We start from the raw sequence: 6,485 nt of genomic DNA, 5'->3' as shown, positions 1-6,485 counted from the left end.
TGCCTTGATCTTTCCATCCAAAGTTTGGATGATTTCTCCACCCCGGATTGTAAGTATTCGAGTAGGGATTATTTGGAGCATTTCGGTTGTAATTATTGACAAATTGTACCTGCTCAGAATCAACACACTCATTAATATCATGTTCACCTCCACAGAAAGAGCAACAAGCTACGTGTGCATTAGATGAACTTGGACCAACTCCACCTTGTCTACTTAGCAATTTCATCACATCATTCATTTGAGCACTCAGCATATTGAGAGTGTCCATTTCTATCATACCTGCGTGACGTCTCGTATTACCTCTTTCATTGGCCCATTGGTAGTTATTTACGGCCATTTCTTCTATCAAATTCTGAGCTTCTTGGGGTGATTTACCCATTAAAGCTCCACCTGCGGCTGCATCAATAATAGTTTTAGTGGAGAAAGATAAACCATTATAAAAGGTTTGTATGATTAACCATTCCGGCAGTCCATGATGTGGACATTTCCGAAGCAAATCTCTAAACCTTTCCCATGCCTCATATAATGATTCTCCCTCCAATTGACTAAAACTAGTGATATCCATTCTAAGCTTAGCAGTCTTTCCTGGTGGAAAATACTTATTTAAGAATGCTCTTGATAAATCATCCCATCCGGTGAAAGTATTAGGAGCATGAGAGTGTAGCCAAAGTTTGGCCTTATCTCTCAATGAAAATGGGAACAATCTTAGCCTTATAGCATCATCACTAACTCCATTCATTTTAATTGTATCACAAATTTCCAAGAATGTAGCTAAGTGTGTATTAGGATCTTCTACTGCATTACCTCCAAATTGAGATTGTTGAACCATTTGGATAAGTGATGGTTTAATCTCAAAGTTGTTAGCATTTACCGTAGGCCTTGCTATGCTTGTTTGAGATCCTTGTGTTCCCGGTAAAGCAAAATCTCGTAGAACTCGCCTATTTGCTTCATTTTCAGCCATTTCTTCTTCAAATGGTAGTTCTATCAAAATTTCCTCTATCGGTTGCCAAATCTCTTGTTCCTCTTGCTGTTGTGTGTGCCTCCTTTGTCTACGTAGTGTCCTCTCAATTTCTGAATCGAAAGGTGCGACTTCTCGAGACTCCCGGTGCATACACTACAAACAGAAATAAGGGATATTATGCAACTTCAATGGTAAAAAAAACTGATTACAATATAAGATTAAATATAATCTAAAAAATAAAGCTGTCTAAATTAATAAAGATGATTAGGCTCTAATATTGCCGCTCCCCGGCAACGGCGCCAAAAACTTGACGGGTTTTTACTTTAAGTGCAAGTTTAATTCCGAATTTACACCCGTTGGACTGCAAGTATACAGGTCGCAATTGTAGTACGAGATGTGTATCGGGTCGATCCCACGAGGAGCAATTTAAAACAATTATTAGATACTAATTTACTCTATTATTTAGACTCACAATTAATTTGAGCAGAAACTTCAGATTTTAATTCAACTACAAAAATTCTTAAATAGATAAATGCAATTTCACAATAGGAGTAGAATTCACTAAATATTAAGATCTAGGGATGTAGATTCCACTTATGACACAAAAGATCTAAAATGAATTAATTCAACACTTGTTACTGCTCTTGTTTAACCAAGGATTCATTTCCAGAAATACCAAAATCACATTCTCATGATAATAATGGGTTAAAACAGATTAGTTTGTCCTAATCTCTTGGTAAATACTAAATCTGTTCTTATTCACACATGAAATGCAGATTTCATCCACTTGAATGTATTTCTATTCTCATGAATATACAACTCAAGTTCTACTTGTGTCATTCCATTATTTTTACCATTTCTCAATGAATAAAAATAACTATAAACCTGCTATTGGTGATCAAGCAACAACAAGTAATCCAACATACACAAGTAGATAAGTTAATACAAGACATAACAAGAATGAATAACAATCACTTCATATCATTTGGCCATAAGCTTCATCTACTCCCTAGATAAAGAAAATTAGCTACTCATGAATGATAAAACACTCATAACTTCATTAATGTACATCATCATGAATTACAAATACAAACAGAGTAAAGAAAGTCTTAGCCAAGATATGGTGAAGCCTTCCAGAAATCTCCTTTGTCTTGAACTTAGATGATTACAAGATGAAATCCCAATTGCCCCTTGCAAGTCCTAGGTAGAGAGAATATGTTTTTCTGTAAGAAGCTAAGCTACGAATGGATGTCCAGACCTCCCTCAATGTCTCTGCATAAAAACTACTCAAAGGCTCATTTTTCCAAGTCAAATTCCAACTTTTGATTCCCAAATCTCCACTTTGTTAGCATAGTCAAAAACCAATATTTTTGACTTGAAAATAAGCCACTTTTCTTGCCCTTTTGTCTTCTGAAGCATGTGCACCGAATTCCCTTGCATCTTATAGCTGGAAAGTGGTGTGAACACAAGAGAATTGGCTAAGTCAAATTGCAGAATTTCGGCTATAAAACGCGCCTACACAAAACGCGGCATAAACTCGCGTTTTGTCTACTCGCGTTTTCACTCTGGCCTTATTTCAACTGCGATTTTCTCCATGATAAAGGCCAAACTAGCTTTTATCCAAAACACAAAAGTTGTAGCCCTTTGAGTTAGCTTTCCAATGCTTCAAGAATCATCCAAATCGGAGCTTTGTAAACTGAGATATGATCGAAATACTGTCACCTATTCAAACCTCTGTTTTAACTTCCGACCACAGAATGCAGCTTCTGTATTCCAACGTTTTGCCCATGAAGATGGTAGAAATGGATTTCGATGTCTTCATACGAATTGTAGGTCTCTTTCTTAGCTTTAAAATGGTATATAGATCACCTCAATCCGATAAGTGTAGCTCCAGATATGGTCAAAATACTGAAGAGTGTCAAAACTGACTTGTATTGCATTTCCTCACTTGAACGTTTTTCACTTCATTCTTCTTGTTGCCACTTGAATTCATCACCAAATCTCTATTTTTTACCTCATTTGACATCCTTTGGTGATTGAATCATCATTCCTGCATAAAAATGAAGTTTTTTCCATTAAAATCAATAGAAATGCAATATTATCCACTTTTACCAAAAATATATAATTTTACCAAAAACCTCTTTATTTTATTTATAAAACTAAATAATCAACTCAAAATTTACTAATAAAATGCACTTAAAAATACGTAAAATAAACTCTTATCAGTTACATATAATAATGGATTGAATGGACCAAAATTTTGGGTTCAAATGATTTGATGACTTAGAATTGGACCTCTGAAATGATAAGAATTACATAAAACATTGTTAAGAATGTTAGAGACAACTAAAAGTAATTACATTGTTTCATTGTTTTCAAGTACTAGATAATGCTGCCACTGAAAAATGAGATGCTGACAAGTTGGGTTTGACGGTAAATCGAGTGAAAGTGGAATTATAACAATCTCGATTTACAAGATGTTCCAATTATCTTAATCCATTGAGTACTGCAATTCTAGTTGGCCTTCAAGATAATTTTTCATATGCCAATTTTAGTGCTCAATTACAATTTTTTCATGTCAAGAGTTAATTTTGTTGATAGTAGCTAGTTCCCGTTATCACAACTGAGCATATCAATTTGAGTGATACTAGACCCTTCACCTTAATATAGTAGATAAGATTAACTTTCCCTATTCTTATTTGTTTTCTTCGAGTTTATTTCCACAATAACCTCATTCTTTAAAACTATTTCCAAACTAATGCACTTTCAAAATATATTCCCTTGTTAACCTACTTGTTGCCATGCGGACTTTGAGTATGGAAAGTATTCACATTTCCATCTTATATTAAGAGGTACAATCCACATCAATAGATTTTTAATAACTTTTCAATAGTTCAAATTTTTCTACTTATGTACAATTTTAAAGATAAATAAAAAATATTTCTCTATCTATTATTGAGTTAATTAGTGTTTCTCACATTAGATTGGCTCATATAGTGTGTTAATTTTGATACTAACACTGACCTAGTTATATTTTCTCTCTCCTATTTTTTTGGAATGTATTCTCTTTTGATATAGTGTTTCTCACATTAGATTGGCTCATATAGTGTGTTAATTTTGATACTAACACTGACCTAGTTATATTTTCTCTCTCCTATTTTTTTGGAATGTATTCTCTTTTGATATAAGTCAAAAAATGCAGGAGAATTTTTTTCAAATTTTCTTTCCCCTTATAGTGGAATTTTTATAGTTCACCTAAACTATGATTATTATTTATCTTGAAACTTCTTAAAATTTACAAACTTAGGAGACTACCATATATAAAATTGCAAGTAACAAGAAAAAAAGAAAGGAACTTGTGATATAATAATCAAGAACAAAGCTAGGGAGGAATAATGGCAGAAAAAAAAAAGTTCTTCGGCAAAATCATTGCAATTTGGAGGGTGATCAACAATTTTAAAACACTAATTGTGGATCCACTTTCTTTTTTTAATTTGTTTACAGAATGTCCTTAAGGCACTAAATAAAGAAAAACTATGTAATATATAAACAAAAGATTTACAAGTTATTTTTTTCCTTTGATGGAGAGTCTACATGGCAATAACTAGATTAATAAGGGAATAAAAACTGAAAGAGTATTACTTTGGGATTATTTTTTGAAAAGTAGATTATTTTAGTCAAAAACTCTGTTTTCTTCTATATAGCCTATGATAACATATTCTAAAATTGGTTGCCCTTTTCTATCTTAGGTTGTAGCATTTTGTTAGAAAAATACTTAAATCAGGCATGTGAAATGTCATCGGAAAATATTAGTTAAAGCGAACTAAAATTTAGACTAGTGTTATACAGACACAAACTAAGAGATGATTACTGAATTTACATGGAATTTTAAGATGAATACCTGAAGATCAACTGTCTTCCTAAGTATTAACTCCATCTCCCTTTGTTACTATAAAGTATATCCATTATTTACAAAAAAGAAAAAATGTATATCCATCAAAAAGCATAGCGATATCTAGCTACAGCTTAAAGTCGTGCTACTGGTTCAATGCATGCAATTTATAAGAGTATAAATGACGACTTCATAGTGTAGAAAGGAAGTTCAATAGTTAGATTGAATAAGAATACGACTTTTTATTTCACCCTTTTTGGTTCCCTAGGTTCTAATTTCTAGTTGATAATTGTCTGCTTTTAAGGAAAAAGGAAAAAAATATTGCAACCTATTAAGGGTTCTGTATGTTGAATATTGTGGCCATGTAACATGTTTCTCTCATATGTAGAAAATGCATACCTATGTATGAAACCAGGCAAATGTGTACTGTTTCCTAAGTGGATGATCTCACAGTGAGGAAATGAGTGTAGTCAATACCATGTTATGTGCATATTAGTCTCTGTATTTTCGTTTTCCTATAAGAGTTGGGATGTAATTTGATTGAGTTTGGCTTGTGATCATTTATGGAATTGTACTAATGGTACTAGTTTGGTAAGGAAATTTTGCGTGTATTAGTTTGTTGACACGTCAGCCTGACTGACTGATCCTGAGACACTTAGCTGTTTAAAAAAAAAGGTCATACGATTACAAGCTTAAAATAGTTTCTAAATCTGTAAGTTAAAAAAAATGCTACATATATTAGTAGGGGTCGTCTGTTTGGTTCTCTCATAGCACCAAATAAGAACCGAGCCAGACTAGTTTTTTGTAGGGCTGTCGATGGGGCCATATGAGCCGGGTTTTCAAAAATTCAAACTCAACTTATTTAATTTGTAATATTTTTGGGCTTCAATGAGAAACAACACCTTAGGGGCTGCTTGTTTTACAGATTGGAATCGGAAATGAAAATAGAATCATAGACTCTAGTTTTGAAATTAAACTTTTCATTCCAATATATAGCTTGGTTCACACATTGAAATTAGCATCATTCCAATTCCTGATGCTTAGTTTGATGAGTGTTTCGGAATTAAATGCAATTAAATTTCAAATTTACCCCTGATATAACAATTCTTATAAAATAAAAGAATTACACATACGACAAATTAACATCTCCATAATTGTAACTACAATAGTTATTAACTTTTTGATAAAACATAAGAAAATCATAAACCATAAAAAAAAATTAATACCAGAAAATAAATATAGTGGCTGCATTAACAAGGAGTAAATTCCAAAAATAGGGAGTTTTTAAACTAACTTCCCAAAGGGTGGCGATTTTTTAGTCTCTTCCCAAAGGGTGAAAACGCATCCAAGGAATGCGTTCTTCCAAATAAAAACGCTTTTAATTTTCATAAATTTGTTTAAATATGAAAAATTGGTTTAATAGAGCATAACATACCAGCTCTTCATGGAAAACTGGCAGGTTTTGTAGTATGTTTTGTATCAGCTCTTTATGGGAAACATACTAGCTCTTTATAGAAAAAATTGATTAAATAGCGCCCAAAGGAAAACTAGTATATTTTGTATTTAACATAAATTAAATATGTGAAAGTTAAAAAAAAAAAAAAGAAATTGCCCATAACATATCAGCTCTTT

General features: G+C 32.6%; 1 non-coding gene across 1 annotated transcript; it reads left to right on the top strand.

The window, feature by feature from the left end:
• The first annotated feature begins 467 nt into the window (after positions 1-467).
• Positions 468-574, top strand: LOC113758773. Its single transcript, XR_003466850.1, has one exon. It is a non-coding gene; the product is annotated as a small nucleolar RNA R71 (small nucleolar RNA).
• Positions 575-6,485: the final 5,911 nt, after the last annotated feature.

Source organism: Coffea eugenioides, unplaced genomic scaffold (assembly GCF_003713205.1).
Source record: "Coffea eugenioides isolate CCC68of unplaced genomic scaffold, Ceug_1.0 ScVebR1_69;HRSCAF=345, whole genome shotgun sequence".
In the NCBI taxonomy this organism is placed as follows: domain Eukaryota; kingdom Viridiplantae; phylum Streptophyta; class Magnoliopsida; order Gentianales; family Rubiaceae; genus Coffea; species Coffea eugenioides.
The sequence above is the reverse complement of the archived record's forward strand: the minus strand, read 5'-3'. Positions and strand labels throughout refer to the sequence as shown.